The sequence below is a fragment of the Triturus cristatus genome, chromosome 6 (assembly GCF_964204655.1).
Source record: "Triturus cristatus chromosome 6, aTriCri1.1, whole genome shotgun sequence".
NCBI classification, from domain to species: domain Eukaryota; kingdom Metazoa; phylum Chordata; class Amphibia; order Caudata; family Salamandridae; genus Triturus; species Triturus cristatus.
The window spans coordinates 1,466,928,943-1,466,945,888 of record NC_140589.1 but is presented as its reverse complement, the minus strand read 5'-3'; the positions used below and the strand labels follow the sequence as shown (position 1 = coordinate 1,466,945,888).

At 42.5% G+C, this 16,946-nt stretch overlaps 1 long non-coding RNA gene across 2 annotated transcripts in view; it reads right to left on the bottom strand.

Annotated features, from left to right (window-relative positions):
- The window catches only part of LOC146821551 (uncharacterized), a 675,073-nt gene that overhangs the window by 133,935 nt on the left and 524,192 nt on the right, over positions 1 to 16,946 (bottom strand). For both annotated transcript variants that reach the window (XR_014963184.1, XR_014963183.1), the window contains exon 4: positions 8,145 to 8,286. This is a non-coding gene — a long non-coding RNA (uncharacterized LOC146821551). The remainder of the gene's footprint in view (positions 1 to 8,144; positions 8,287 to 16,946) is intronic.

The window sequence follows — 16,946 nt, the reverse complement described above, 5'->3', positions numbered from 1 at the left end:
ACTGGTCTAGATGTATGAGTGTCTCAATCACTCCTGCCAACCTCGTGTCCAGAAACTTAGCTAGCACTTTAACTTCAAAGTTTAGTAGAGAAATCGGTCTATAAGACACACAGCTTGAGGGTGGTTTGCCTGGCTTTAGTATCACCGTTATTGCTGCTCTTCTCTGATCTGCCGGCAACCTACCATCTTGTAATGCCTGATTGAACATATTTAACATATGTTCTGCCGCTACATCTAACACAGCCTTATATAACTCCACGGGCAGACCATTGGCGCCCGCCGCCTTTCCGGATTGTAGGGCTCTGGCCGCTGCTCTGACTTCATCTACCATTAGGTCTTGTTCCATGTTTTCACAGTCCTCTCTGCCTAGCCATGGCATGGAGATGTCTCGTAGAAAAGCACCAGAGTCTTCTGCTGAGTGTGCGGAGCGGGACGTGTAGACTTCTTCATAATACTGTGAAAACCCCTCAGCTGTCTCCGCCATGGTCTCAAATTTAGTCCCTGTCTCATCTAGTAGGCCGGGAACCCAGCCTCCCCCTGTCTGCCTCCTGCCTAACCATCCCAGCACTTTATTCGCCTTATCCCTAACGTCATAAAGACAGTATTGCTTTGCTCTTGGGAGAGTTCTGGCCTATCTTCCTCCAGGTCCCTAAGTTCCTTCTGTCGAACCTGGAGAAGATGTCTCTCCTTATCTGCCTGTTAGCCCCCTCCCACTGCCTGAACCTCAAGACGGACTATCTCTGTTTTGAGAGCAACACACTTGACATGTTTTTCTTTCCTAATGGCGCCTATTCTAGACTGGGTGAGATCTCTGATGACCGCTTTATAGGCCTCCCACAGAGTCATGGCCGAGTCCACTGTACCGAGTTCTCAGCAAAATATTGCTCTGCCTCGAACCGTATTAGTTCATGAAAGTCTTCGTCTTTGAAGTGCCTGGGTTTTATTCTAGGCGGCAACATGTGATCCTTCCACGGACCTGCTAATTTCACTTCCACAGGAGAATGATCTGAAATTCCCCTAGCTTTATGAGCTGCCTCTCTAAATTTTCCCAGTCCTGCGACTTGTGTTATAATATAGTCTATTCTTGAGAGGCTGCTTGTTCCCACCGAGAAGTGTGTGTATTGTTTCGTACCGGGATTTTGGTGCCTCCATATATCCCCCAGGCCCAATGCCTCCAGGAACCCTTTAAGATGGCCGCCCTGTCGTGGATTACTCATGTCCATCTGATTCCTGCTCAGTGCATCTAGTTCCACTGAAATTATATCATTCAAACCCCTCCCAGTATCAATCTTCTTTCTGGCAACTGTAGTAGTATAGAGCCTAGTGTGTCTAATGTAGTGGATTGTAGCCCTGGTGGCGAGTAGACTGAGCAGAGGTTAATTCTAGCTCCCTTCCATACCCCACTGAGCGCCGTATACCTACCGAGGTCATCTGTCACGACTTTGTCGTGTATTAACGGACATAAGCGTTTGATCAGTATCTCTACTCCTCTAGAGCCTGAAGTATACCCTGCGTGCCCCCTGAGAGTATAACCAAACCTATCCAAGGCCTTGCAGTGGTTGCCCCTAAGATGTGTTTCTTGAAGGAGAATTATGTCTTGTGAGTGGCGTTTGATAAACAGTAGTACAGTTGATCTTTTCAATTTCCCATTTAATCCATTAACGTTCCAGGACCAGACCTTTATCGAGGACTGTGCTTGTCTATGGCTCACCATCTAAGTATAAATTCACTCTGCAGATCTCTTTTACACCAAGGATCTTGATGCATGCACCTCTTCGTTCCCTACGCTTGTAGTACATTTCTGAACTAACAAAACTTATCTACATACTCCCTCCCCCCTGCTCCCTCCCTCCTCCCTGCAACCCTGCTTATAAGGTTTAGGAAACCCTAACTCTCCAACCCCCAGAGTGCCTGTAGTCCACAAAAAAACATTACAATACTAGCTCAAAGCTCAAGGGGGAGGGTCGATCAAGCAGGACTAACAAACAATACTAGTAACATTCGGGCCTCCCCCCACCCAGGCCACACAGCAAATGAATGTCCTTGGTGCATCTTAGGTTAAAATTCCGTACGCCTTGTCTTTAAAGTTCTGTTGTGGTTTTAAATGTTTCTGTCTCTCATCCATAGCCTTCCCGGCCCCATCCCAAACAAGACTGTCTTACCTCTGCGTTGTGTCCTTACTTAACCCATTTGGTTCATCCTCTCCCCTGGCAGTCCCCGCGGGGCTGGCCAACGATGCACGCCGCTCTCGGTCCGTCAGGGGGTCCTCTCTTTTGTCAACTGGTTCCTTTCTTCAGTGGGAAACATATTCATGCATTTTTCCCAGTAGTGCGCCAGCCCTCCAGCCACTACCAGGCATCCTCCGGGGTTGCGAAGTACCATGACTTCCCTTACGCATTCACTCTTAATCTGGTCGAGAAAAGCATCATGTACTTGAGATCTCTGGATCTCAGCTGCTTTTTGACCAAATCAAAACTTCTTCTTTGCCTCTGTACTTGTAGTGGGAAATCTGGGAAAAACCTGATGGTGGAGTTCTCATATGGGAGGTCTCCTTTCACTCTAGCAACTTGGAGTATTGCATCTCGGTCCCGATAGTTAAATATTCTGATGATTATAGTCTGGGCAGATTCTCGGGACGGGGAGGTCTCGCTGGGACTCTATGCGACCTCTCAATGGCGAAAAACGTAGACAGACGTGGGGGCTGCAACTTGTTGAGAATGAGTTCTTCCAGAAAGAGATCAACGCTTCGTCCTTCCGATCCTCCGGGTACCCCCACTACCCTTATGTTGTTCCGCCTTGCTGTCCAGCCCAACTTACTAAATTCAAAGTTTATGGTTGGTTGAAATATTATATGCGTAACAAAATTGAAAATTATGTATTTAAGATGAAAATCTGTGTCTTTTCAGAACTCATAAGCTGTTTGGAGGAAAATGGTTTAATTTTTAAATATATTTAAAACTGATATTTGAATGATAAATCATGCAGAATTGGAGATTTATTACTAATCCTATTAACTATTTATTACTAATATTATTAACTTGGTGCTAGGGGTATTGCATTTGCGGCTGTTATGTTTACCCATGTGGAGGCATTTCCCATCGAGAAAGCATTTTTTACATTACTGCTAGCAACCCTACCTGATGCACAGATGGTAATCTTACATATGATCACTATGTAATACCTTCTGATATAGTCACTATGAAAACTCTAATAATATTAGTAGCACTTGATAATTTTCACTGAAAATAAGTAGCTCTGACTACCGAAAAGGTTGGGGACCCCAACACTAGGGAGTGGGTGAGTGGCCCCCCTGCAGCTCACTGTCAATGTTTCATCTGGCCCGAACGCCAGTAAGGTCGCTGCCTGTTTCCGGAGCTGATCCGCCTCGCACGGTTAGGACTGTGGCAAAGAAAAGGGGGCGTGAACTGGAATTAATTGCTATTCATTTATTTTATATAGTAATGAATTAAAGGGATTGTAGCTTTTCCTTTTTCTATCTTTTTAACTATTTCCCTGAACAATCAAAATGAATAAGAGATTAGGACACATTGTGGCAGTCTGTTTAAATACAGCATGACATTAAAGGTCAAATCTGTTTGTGTATTACCACACTTTCTGAAATACTGCCTGTTTTGAAAATACATATATTAAGCTTGTCAAAATAGATTTTGCAAACACTTCAACTGCATACTGGGTTGCTTACTTTCTCTTTAAAGGTTGCACATTTATACTGACGTCTACTGCGCTACCCCTATCCCATTCGACCTTACCTTGCTGCTACCACCTATACCATCTACATCCTTTAACAATTGTAAGTCCGTTCCTTGTAGCGATTGATACTTCTAACCAGTATCCCTATGTATATACCTGCCACTAAGTGTCTTGTAAAAACCGTAACTAGCAACCGTTTTGTAAAACTGAAAACTGTATCTCTTGTAATAAAACCTTTTATTTTGTAAAGCACTCAAACACCTATGGGTAATGTCTGCACTATATGAATATGCACAAATAAATGCTGCTTATTCCAACAACAGTAGCTTGATCATAAGGGGGCGCAAAAGACTGAGAGTTTAGAAGAAGGCTAGAGGAAGCGTGATGGTGTGTCTATGGTGAATTACAAATAATAAAACACCCTGTTGATGTACACTGTAATATTGTAAGATACCTCAGAGTTCCATGGCCTTATACATTGGACTGGTGATATAATAAAGTAACTACAGACTTTTGCCTTATGGGAATACCAAGATAACCAGATACATCAACAAGCATTTTCAATGCAATAGGTCTTGCATTTTCGATAAATGACAATGCCGTTTACTTATGTGTTTTCAAAAGCAACACATATGTAAAAGGCATTGTCATTTCTAATGCCAATAGCTGGAACTCTCACAAATGCAAGACCACTTTCATAGTGGCCGCGTCTCTTTCTTTAGACGCTGCTCACCGTATTCAGGTTACAGTGAGCAGCATCTAAAGAAAGGGTCGCGGCCAACATTAAAGTGAAAGCGTGTAATGGGGCGCTCTCACTTAAAAAAAAAAGAAAGAAAGAAAGCAGATCGCTGTAGCGTGGCCGCTAAAGTGAAAGCGGACTGCCCTACAAATTAAATAAAGAAGCGCGGCTGCTACAGTGAAAGCGGACGAGGCGGAAAATGAAAAAATAAATACATTATAAACAACAACAATGTAAAAGTGGGCAGCAACATCGCTGATGGAATAGGGGAAGACCATTAAAGAATATAGTGCTCACCGATCAGATAAGCAGACCATGTAAGACCACAAGTACATAGTCCAGTTGGTATGGGAGGTTACAAATGCAGACAAGGCGGTACCAGGGAGGGACTAGTAAGCCTTTTAACCCCTTCAGCGCGGCGCGAATTACCGCGCTGTGCTGAAGGGTCCGTGCGAGGGCGGGGCCAGGACGGAGCGGTTCCGTCATCCGCACAGCGCAACCGATGCGCATGACGGAACCGCTCCGTCATGTGCATCGAAGGGGTTAATGAATGAAAAGCAACGATTTTGAAAGGACTGTAACAGGAGCCAATTGAAAAAATGGGTGGGAACTGGGCGGAGCTTTTATTCCATTCCTCAATACAGCATGCATCGCAGAGCGCTGCCCAGGCTCGACCTAAAAATTACCTTATTACAAAGGGAGCAAGAGTGACCAAATGCCAAATGTTTGTATTTCCTTTGGCTCCAAAAATCCATAAAGGAACTCAGCCTTTGGTCCCATTTCTCTACAATACCCAAGAACTTCTCTGTGACTAGCAATGTGTTTAGACATTCTGGTAGGCAGTATTTGGGACAGATGTCTGACCCTCAGTGTTTGCAACTCGCAATTTGCATTTTTTGCAACTCGCAAATTGCGAGTCATAAACACTGATGTACAACAGTGTCTGAAGCACTGTTTGCAATTCCCAAATGAGTCTCAAAGGACCTGCCTCATTATTAGTCATAAGACAGGTCGCATTTTGCGACCCATTGTTAATGGCCTGCACTCACAGGGATGGTGGCCTACTGGGGTCAACAGACCCCATGTCTGTCACTGCTTTATAAAAAAAAGCTTTTTTTGTGGAACCATTGCCTGCTCTTAAAAAAAATATTTTTGCAGCCAAACACAAAGGGAAAGGGGTCCCTTCGGGACTCCTTCTTGTTTGCGACTGGTAAATGCGATTGTGTTCAACCGCATCATCTTACATCCCCCTGCGACTCGCTATTAGGAAGGGACGCCCTTGACATGCCCCTATCTAATAGCGACTTGCAAAACCTATTTTGCAAGTCGGTAAAAGGTTACCAATGCGCAAAATAGGTTTGGTACATGCTACAATCCTTTCTAGCAGTCGCAAACGGGCCGATTTTCCGTTTGCGAGTGCTAAAAACAGTCATACATCTGGCCCTTTATCCCTTGAGGCACAGTGTCTATTATAAATCATTTTACTCAGTGAAGTACTTAGGCCCGCATTCCATGTCCTTCAAAGTGGTATTTGCAATATTTTTTCCTGAACTACCATCCCACATCATTACAAGTTTTACTGCATATGGAAATACACCTTGTTAACAACACGTGGAAAATGTGTGTGAAAAGTGGCCTGGTTTTGGGGAATTGCACATGGTAAAGGGCCCTGTACATTTGTGACTTCCATGTTATTCCCAATTTTGAGCCAAAGCTTCAGATGGCTGGTAAGTGGGTGGTGACAGCAGCCTGAATCCATTGAATGTATGACGTTACAACATAAACATTTACAACGCATGCCTTTACAACGCAGTTTTTACATCGCAACATCCATTACAACGCATGATTTTACAACACATGCATTCACAACGCATTTTTAGAAACTACGTTTACAACGCATGTCACTACAGTGCATACCATTACAACGCATATTACATTTAGGGCAACAGTAGGGTAAGTGTTAGATAGTGTAGGGGTAAAAATTACTATTCCCACTCCAGTGAGTGGACCAGTAGGGTAAGTGTTGGATAGTGTAGGGGTAAAAATTACTATTCCCACTACTGTGAGTGCAACAGTAGGGTAAATGTTGGATAGTGTAGGTGTAAAAAGTACTATTCCCACTCCAGTGAGTGCAACAGTAGGGTAAGTGTTGGATAGTGTAGGGGTAAAAATTACTATTCCTACTGCAGTGAGTGTAACAGTAGGGTAAGTGTTGGATAGTGTAGGGGTAAAAATGACTATTCCCACTCCAGTGAGTGCAACAGTAGGGTAAGTGTTGAATAGTGTAGGGGTACAAATTACTATTCCTACTGCAGTGAGTGCAACAGTAGGCTAAGTGTTGGATAGTGTAGGGGTGAAAATTACTATTTCCACTCCAGTGAGTGCAACAGTAGGGTAAGTGTTTGATAGTGTAGAGGTACAAATTACTATTCCCACTCCAGTGAGTGCAACAGTAGGGTAAGTGTTGGATAGTGTAGGGGTAAAAATTACTATTCCCACTCCAGTGAGTGCAACAGTAGGGTAAGTGTTGGATAGTGAAGTGCAACAGTAGGGTAAGTGTTGGATAGTGCAGGGGTAAAAATTACTATTCTGACTCCAGTGAGTACAACAATAGGGTAAATGTTGGATAGTGTAGGGGTAAAAATTACTATTTCCACTTCAGTGAGTGCAACAGTAGGGTAAGTGTTGGATAGTGTAGGGGTAAAAATTACTATTCCCACTCCAGTGAGTGCAACAGTAGGGTAAGTGTTGGATAGTGTAGGGGTAAAAATTACTATTCCTACTCCAGTGAGTGCAACAGTAGGTTAAGTGTTGGATAGTGTAGGGGTAAAAATTACTATTCCTACTGCAGTGAGTGCAGCAGTAGGGTAAGTGTTGGATAGTGTAGGGGTAAAAATTACTATTCCTACTGCAGTGAGTGCAACAGTAGGGTAAGTGTTGGATAGTGTAGGGGTAAAAATTACTATTCCTACTGCAGTGAGTGCAGCAGTAGGGTAAGTGTTGGATAGTGTAGGGGTAAAAATTACTATTCCTACTGCAGTGAGTGCAACAGTAGGGTAAGTGTTGGATAGTGTAGGGGTAAAAATTACTATTCCTACTGCAGTGAGTGCAGCAGTAGGGTAAGTGTTGTATAGTGTGGGGTTAAAAATTACTGTTCCCCATTACTTACCTTATAATGCATTGTAATGGCATGGCATGCAGTGACATGCGTTGTAATGACATGCGTTGTAGTGGCATTCATTGTAATGGCTGCGTTGTAATTGTAGTGCGTTGTAATGACTGCGTTGTAAAGGTTCTTTCCCAGCAGCTTACGAGCTGCATGGACTTTTGTATCCATTCCCTGGAAGTGATTAATCTGTCAATTTGGGCATTACAAGTGTTGCCAATCTTTTGCTCTAATTAGACTTTTTAAGCCTACACACCTGGTTGAGTGCCTGCTGAGCATAGCATTTAACGTGCATTTTTCGTGTTGGAAACCTGGGAGGGCCAACACAGCCATTCATTCATTTTCAAGGTATATTAAACGAGTTATAATAAAGTTAGAAAGCAGCATCAAGTATCACTGTGATCCCATCTCGTATGTCTAGTAGCAGAATGGATCAGGCATATAGGTTATGCAGCTTATACGCGTTTGAGGAGCACGGTTGACCAGCTCCCGAGCACCAAGCCTGTTATAGTACATGTCTTTCCTTACCATTCCTGTTCCAAAACGAGTCTACTCATGCTCTCCACACTTCACAGCGTTGGTCGGATTCCAAACCAGCTGCGCGTGCTGATCGTGAAGCCGGAAGTAGCAGGGTGAGGCTTAGAGGCGCTTCCAACCACTCCAACCTTTACTGCAAGCAAAAAACGATATGACGGTAACTAAAGTGCAGAAAAGGCCAAAAGAAACATTTTTTTTAAGAGCAATTAATGTTTTCTTTTTCTGGCAATTGTATTGGCTGGTCTTGCGCTTATTGTCACTATTGACCACTTGGTCATCCTGATCTGTCGACTTTTTCAGGAGACTGCAGTCTGCTTTGAATCACACTGAAATCAACAACGTCAGAGCTTTGTATTGGAAATGCTTCAAAAATGTTCTGTCCCCCTTACTACACCCTGTTTTGTATGAAGCAACAGACCAAATCAATTAGCCTGGACATAACAGGCTGGGAGGTAGAGAAGTAAGGTATTAGACAGAAAATATTACATATTGGTAATATAATGGGGAATATGCTTAAATTATTCCTCATATTCATTCCATAGCGGACAGAACTTTGGAACTGAAAAGTGAATTTAAATCCAATTCTTGCATTATCCCATAATGATTTACAAAGGTAGAGGGGAATGCCGAGGTCGCTGCTCTGCAAATCTCTGCTGTGAAGCTCTCTGCTAAGAAAGCTACATCCCTCTAGTGATCTGCCCTCAACAGGGGTGAAGTACATCCCACCAGGTGCCACTACACATCTCCCAGGCATGGGGAGCCCGCCATTGCTAACAAAGCAATCACGTCTGAAATCCACCCTGGGGTCTGGCTCCAACCTGCGCACTGTCTTCAGGGGAAAGTTCAATATCTTTATTTGAAAAGCAAACTAAGAACCCAAGCACTATTAATATCTTGTCTTGGAACATGGCGGTGTGAGTTCTAAGCTTGGTGATCCTGCGTGGGGCATGCTCTTAGACCAGTTCGATATATGTCTTTTTCAAGAAACTTGGAGCCTTGATCCTGCACATAGGTGACTATGTGCTGTACTATGCGACTATGTGTACTATGTGAACTTCTTTGTCCCTGCAATCCATAATGGGAAAGGTCATCCTTCTGGCGGTCTTTTAGTCTGGATACAAACCTCATTGGGTGTTAAATTGGGTTTCCTTAATATTGCCTCACCCGAAATCCAGGGTATAACCATTACAGTAGTCGTACATTCGACTTGTATGATGTGTACAGCCGGGGGATCAGAGGGAGTGGTGAACCACTGACACTGAAACATTTTTTGACACATAGGGAACGATTGAACTCACATGACTCCCTAGTTGGTGCAGGTGATTTTAACACCACTCTCGAGCTACTTGATAACAACAATTACCCCTTTACTGAGGTAGTTGACAAGGAATGGGTTGTGCCTGCCCTATAGGCAGTGCCAGTGAAGTGTTGGACAGTTGTGGCATATAAACTATTGTCGCTAACATTGTCCTAAGGTCTGAGGGCTTACAATGGCCGAACAATGTCTGATCTGCAAGCCCTCCACATGTATTACCACCCTTAGCAAACCAGTAGGATTGACCATATATTGATTGCCCTCCCATTATGGAGATCTGGAGAAGATATGTAAGTTGTCAATAGGAGTGACAGTGATCATAATACCGTCCACTGTAAATTGACTATACTAATTAACCATCTGGCGGACGTTGCTCTGTCACTTTCCACGGATGTTCTGCCAGCAAAGGACAGACGCAGATTAAAATGGGCTAGATTGGGGGCACAATTGGATGTTAGGGTTGTTATGAATAGAGACCACATAGATGCCTTAGTGGATTTAGATAGACCAATAATTCCACAGGACAAAAATGCTGTGGTTACAGCCATACATGGGAAACTCTTTGATACAGTAGGAGAATGCTTTCTCCAGTACCATTCTGGGATTATACTGGCTGCAAAATTAGATAGCACGTGCTATGATGAAGACTGTAAAAGAGTAAAAAAACGAGCTATGCCAAGCCCTGGAGAGTGGCAGTCCTGATTAAGAGTAAATATATATAAACAGGTACAGACTAAAGCCCGTAAAGACTGGGACACTCAGATCTGGAAAGATCTATAAGATGTGGCAAAAACCAATCATGCCTGTACATTTTGGCCTCTGGTGGCTACTGAGGGCCAGAATGATAAAAAACACTTAACAAATTCTATTCACCCAGAGGCCTAGCACAAGTATTTTTCTGACCTAAATGTTCCCCTCACAGGGACGGAAGTGGATGCTTGAGTTCCATCAGAGCTTGGGACAAATGCACATATCGCTCCCTGAACTATAGGCCTAAATGAAACACTAAGTGCAATTAAGAGTACCACCCCTGGTAAAGCTGCAGGAACTGATGGGGGCCCTGGAGATCTTTTCCACTTAGACCCTGAGAACCGGGCCAAATATATAAATAGAATATCCAACGCAATACTTCAGGGCGTGGCTATCCCTAGTAGCTGGAAAGCGGCAGAGATTGTCCCAGTCCATAAAAAGGACTTCAGGGAAACACCATTAGACTATAGAGCATAAGCTTTGTTGATGTTACACAGTAGGTCTTATGTAGGCAGCTTCTGTACTGACTTGACATGTGGATAGTAGAGCATGAAGCTTTATTAAACTTACAAGGAAACACATAAGAACCATTGACCAGATGTTTAGGTTCCTTACCATCTATTGGAGGATGGTTGTTTTCCATTCTTAGTTTTTGTGGATCTAAAGTCTACTTTCGACCTGGTCCCCACCATAAATTATGGGAGGTACTGAAGCAAAACCAGGTACTCCCAGAATTGCTGGGCATATTGATCTGTTTGCATCAAGACACGTATGCCCAAGTGCGTTGGGGGCCCCTGGGAGAGCTAACAAAACACATTAGGACACATAAAGGTGTAACAAAGGTTGCCGGCCACAAGATCCCCCTGCTTTTGTTTGCAGATGACACCTTGCTGGTGTCCAAAACCCCGGCTAGCCTGTTGATGTGGTGGATTGCTTTGCGAGCTTCTGTGATGACCAGGGGCTGGTGATAAACCACACAAAAACAAAATTCATGACTATTGATCTTCATAGAGCCTTCAGGGTTTTCTATTTCTCTTGGCAGAAATAGCCTAGACAGGGAAGCCAATTTTGACTACCTCTGAATCAGGTTAACAATAAACATGACATGGTCCCCCCAAGTTAAAAAAAGTAGTCCGAACTTATGTCAGCACACATTAGGGATGCTGAGATTATACTATTCCACAAAAATAAGACAGATCTTGCCAGCTTTAAAATTCTATAGTGCAAAGGCAGAAGACAGTGCCCTATATGGGGCTGAGTTATGTGGCTCTTCAGGACGGGAAACAGCCATCACATTGCATGCGTTACAACGCATGCGATTATAACACAGTTGTTACAATGACCGCATTGTTACATCGCAGTACCATTACAACGCAAGTCGTTACAACGACTTGCTCTACGGGTCACTCTAAACTAAGGAATAGTATGATTTACTATTCCAACACCTTCCCTACTGTTGCGCACACTGGAGTTGGAATAGTAAATTATACTATTCCTAAATCCAGTGCGCCCCCTTGAGCAAGTCGTTGTAACGACTTGCATTGTAATGGTACTCTGATGTAACAACGCGGTCGTTGCAACGACCGTGTTGTAATCGCATGCGTTGTAAACGCATGCGATGTAAGGGTTTTATTCCTTCAGGACTGGCCACGTTGGGAACAGCTGAAAACAACTTCCTTATATCCCTATGTTTGGCCCAAAAGCACTCCCCTATTACCCTTGTGGTGGGACATGGGTGTTAAACCAATTATCCCCAAGGGACAGCTAAGGCCTTTCCAGTATTGGCGAAGGGCAAATTATACCCTGGACTTTGAAGAGTATTGCAATGGCTTCAAAGAAATAGTAGAAAGAGATAAGAACTGCAAAATAAAGTGGGCATGTTACATTAAAGAAACCGTGTGTGAACTAAGCCTCAGCGAATACTGGAGAGTAAAGGGGCGTATTAAACATCTTTCCAGGGAGTCTGTCAAGGATACCTTTTGGGAGCACATGTGGGTACTAGAGGTGAGCAATAAGAACCAAGGATCTCTCACCACAGAATTGTTAGGTCTTAAATCCCACAGTAAGTTTGAAAGTTCCCTAGATTATACTTTAACCCCAGACACTTGTTTATCAAGTTTTGGCATGGAACCCTACCACTTAAGTACTTCTGTTCAAAATGGACAGCCGCAATAGACATGAATAAAACATGCCCGGTCTGCTTGCAGGCAGAAGAAACATTACTGCACTTTTGCTTCTTTTGCCCGGGTTGCGAACACCCGCTGAAGAACTGGATTCTCCCAATGTCGATGTGTAGGCAGCTTGGGTGCAGGCAGTGCTCAGCATCGATTAGGCTGGTGCATGCCAAGAGTAGGGAATCAATTGTATGTGTTGTTGCTAAATACTTACATTGGAGCTGGAGCATTAGACTCAAAGCGTTGGGGTAACTTGACTTGTCAGGCATTTCTTTACTTTTTCTTCTCCTTTAATTTGTGGCAACTAACCAGTATATTTTGCATTGTCATTATGTGAGAGGTTTAAAAAAAAAGGTTTCAGCACATATAATATTTCTGTATAGCAGACTTTATTAGGACTTAAATCGTGTCAATTGTCCACTTTTGAATTGTCCTTATCTCCTTTTGTCTCCACAGGGTCTTCAGATGGAGTCAGGGACTTCCTGACACATTACTATCCAATTTTTTCTATGCACTTCAATCATGCTAACTTAATGTCTCACTATCAAGAATAGCTGCGATTTATGCTACTTATGTCTAAACCTACAATACGATGTTTTTTTTTAAAAACAAATTTTATTTGTCAAACGCACTTAGAGCGGAGCTCTGTAACCCAGAGGCTTCTGTAGTATCAATATACATTATCATGACTTTGACACTTTTCTCATATATTGAAAGAATAGTGAAAGCAATTAAAGCAAAACTAAAGAGAACAAAAACATACAATACCCCCCGCCCCACACCCCATCGTACAATATGATATTTTGACTTAGTCTTTTACCTTAGGTAGATATCTTGGCTCTAGCTTTTTTATGTATATGCCTGCCTTGCACTTCCTGGTTTGTAGTTCTCTGTTACAATTGCATATTCAAGATTAAGAGAAACTATACCTGAGTATTATGGTTCTAGTTAGCTCCAACTGTCTTAGCAAAGCCTTAGTGCCCTATACACAGTACTTTATTTTTCTGCATTTGTACCTGGGATTTTAATATTTTATCTTGGATAATTTGTGATGTGTAAGTGTATTACGTTCTGAGCAGTGGACCTTCAGTCTGATTGTTTTGTTTTATTTTAACATATAGTTGTAGTGTTGTGTATTGTCTTGTGTACTTTTACTGCTATTGCACCAGAATAAAGTATTTTGCTGATGATGATAATATTATTAAATCCCTATATTAATCCCTGCTCGTTGGACAAGTTATACTAGTAACTTCTGAATGCCTTTATTGTTGCCCACTGGATCTTTTTTTCAAAACACATTTTATTAGTGCTGACACCCACATAGGGCCCCTCAGAATTAGTTTACGCATATACAGGTCAATGTGCATATGTACAGCAGTAGTATCTACATCAGTAGGTATCAAAAACAAAATAACATTCAATAAAACAAATAAATGTGCCATGTCTCTACAGTGCTCTCCAGCATTCACCCTCCCGCACTCCAGTGTCCCCAATGCAATGAACTTATACAGTAATGTACAAGTCAGCATCTCTATATACCTTCATTCTCTACAAATAATGCCACCGGGTTCAGCGAATGCAAATGGAGGCCACGGTAATCAGCGCAGACAGATCTTGGGGTGTTTCTGTGGACACCCCCTTGCTTTGAATATGGGCAGTTCTAGGCCCATGCAAAAGTCCATACCTTTTTTCCATATGCCCAACACAGAGGGGGATGTAGCCTTCCATAGTCTGTCCATATCCCGTTTCACCAGGGTAAGGCCCAAGAACAGTAAGTGCCTTTTATACCTCATGCCCCAGTATAGTCCGTGGTGTGTAAAAAAAGACAGCTTTGGTGCCATGGGGCGATCCCAGGCCGACACCTTGGAATGGCATGTCATGACCCCCACCGTCAGAACCTTGTGAGTGCACCACACAGCCAAATCGTGTGCATAAAGGTACCCTCATTGGTGCCACATCGCAAGCATGTAGGGGAAGATACTGGCCAGCCCACCAGAGCCTATGTCTGGTAAAGTATACGCGGTGTAAATATTTGAACTGTTTGGCTCCCTTGTCTTGATGAAAGAGTTGAAAAAGAGTTAAAGGCATGTAACCGGTACAGCTGTTTGTCATCCAAGACAATCCCACATCCGTTAAACATCCTTGATCTCCCACAACATGCATGGGAGAAGATTGCAATTGATTTCTCTGGCCCCCTTGACAATGGACATCATCTACTAGTAATTATTGATGAATATTCCTGCTTTTCCGTTGTGGAATATTTGTCATCAACTACTCATGACTGAGTCATTGATAGATTAGAAAGTATCTTTGCAACATGGGGTGTTCCTTCGATTTTGAAACCTGACAATCGTAGACAATTTAAAGATTTTCTCATTCATCCAAATGTCAAGCATCAGAAAAGCACACCTCTCTGGCCACAAGCGAATGGTCTAGACTATCTTAAGGGGAAAGATTACCAGTAAGTAATGTGTTCATTCTCCCCACACAAGAAATATAGTAGGGAGGCAAAGCAACTCATTGAACTTTCACTCAGTAACCACCTAACACTCTGGAGTGCTGATGATTGCTGCATTGCATGACTACCCAAGACTAATTCTCTTAGTACTCAGAATCTTCTCTGACCGTTCAGGAGGTAAACTGTGCTTCTTATTGTGGCAGTCAGTGCCAAGACATACTTGACATGCGATAAGAATGGAACCTTTACTAGAGATGATGCTCATCATTACGCTATTTAATCTTTGCAATTTTGTCGAATCAAATGTGGACTCCAGCACCATTCTCAATTCGGTCAAATATGGTAGTTGACTTGTGCTTGTCACAATATGCCTGCATGACTATTAAAAGGCAACTGATATTTTATCATTAGAAAAAGCGATTGCGTGTCCAAAGCACCTCCTTTGCGTTCACTTCAAAATATTGTATAGATTTAGATATAGGTTTCTTTTCAAAGTCAATGTCTCACCAGTACTCCCTGACTTGTTTTTTTGAAGGCTGCAAAAACATGGAGGAAACGGATGATAATTAGAGCGTTAGGCGGAGAAACCTTTTAGCTCACTGGTGTTTGACTGTTTCATAAAATAAGAAGAAATGCTTGGGTAGCGTTTCTCCGTCAGGAGGCGGGGTGCTCTCATGAGTAAAGGCTTTGACGAGGAGGACTAAGGGTAATGAATATCACCAATAAGTAATTTGTTCATTACCCATGAGGATGTACTAAAGCAATGAATGACTGACCAAATTATATGACGCAGGAAGATATATTTCAACAATTAGCTCAAAGCTGTTTTCAAAACAGACAAACCAACCTTATCAGTATCAGAAGAACAGATGTCCAATTTATGAGACAGAAACGTATTGGATGTAGCCCATGTGGCCACTCCACACATTTTTTGTAGAGAAACTCCTCCCACTTCAGGCCATGGAGCTGCTACTGCTCTAGTTGATCTCACTAAAGCCCTTCCTGGTAGGTCCAAACCCAATGAATAGTTAGGCAGTACGATCAGATTCCTTAAAGATCGTATGGCTGAACATTTTCGGGCACTTAAAAACCAGGACTCCAGATACCCTATTGTGAGCCATGCTCTAGAGTGTCCAGCACAGAAAACACACTTGTCATTTACCTTCCATGGTATTGAATCTATACCACTTGACACACATGGTGGCAATAGAGATCTCAGGGTAAGACAGTGTGAGGCACGTTGGATTTTAAAACTCTGTGCTGTGGAGATGGGCATTAATATTGATTCTGAGCTGCAATATTTACTGGGAACATGATAAGTTAAGATCTGATTTATGGCTATAATCCTGATTTAATGATGAAGTCTAGTTCTATACATGTAAGGATAGTCTATTGTTTGGATTAGTACCATATATGTGAACATAATCAATGTAATAACATCAACATTGTACCTGTTCAATGTAAATTGTGATATGAGAAAATGAGGTGGTATCATTCATTTATATGCTTGCTGAAACCAAATGAATAACTATAATATGTAGTATTGGTAATATGGAGCTTCGCTCTGCCTTTCCCGATCTATCAGCGGGTGTGATTGGGCTTGTACTGTACATTCCTACTTCTATATTGGACTGTCTTCCCCCTTTTCGAATGTTATTAATTTAAGAGATTGACATTTGAAATACTTTATTTTTCCGCCGTTTCTGTATTAGGTCTGATCATTTTTAGTTAGAGAGATCATTGAGGGTCTCCTTACTATCATAAACTGATAAGGTATTTTCGGCATTAAGGAAGAGCATGACTTGCCCGATTGAGATGTATACGTAGATGAAGTTGCCGGCTGATATTGACCTGTTTGGTCATTTACATTTCTGATTGAATATCAGCTGTGGTGAGTAAATTTGATTCCCCTGTCACATGGTCAGCCTTTTTTATACATATTTCCGGACGATTTAAAGATGTGTTTTATTGCGATTGAATTTTGTGGTTAATAAAGTTAGACCTTTTCTTGAATACTGGATGAGGCATGAATACTCGTACGGCTCTAGTTGTTTTTTATTTTCACAGATGATTTCAAGACGGCGTTCGTTGGGTTT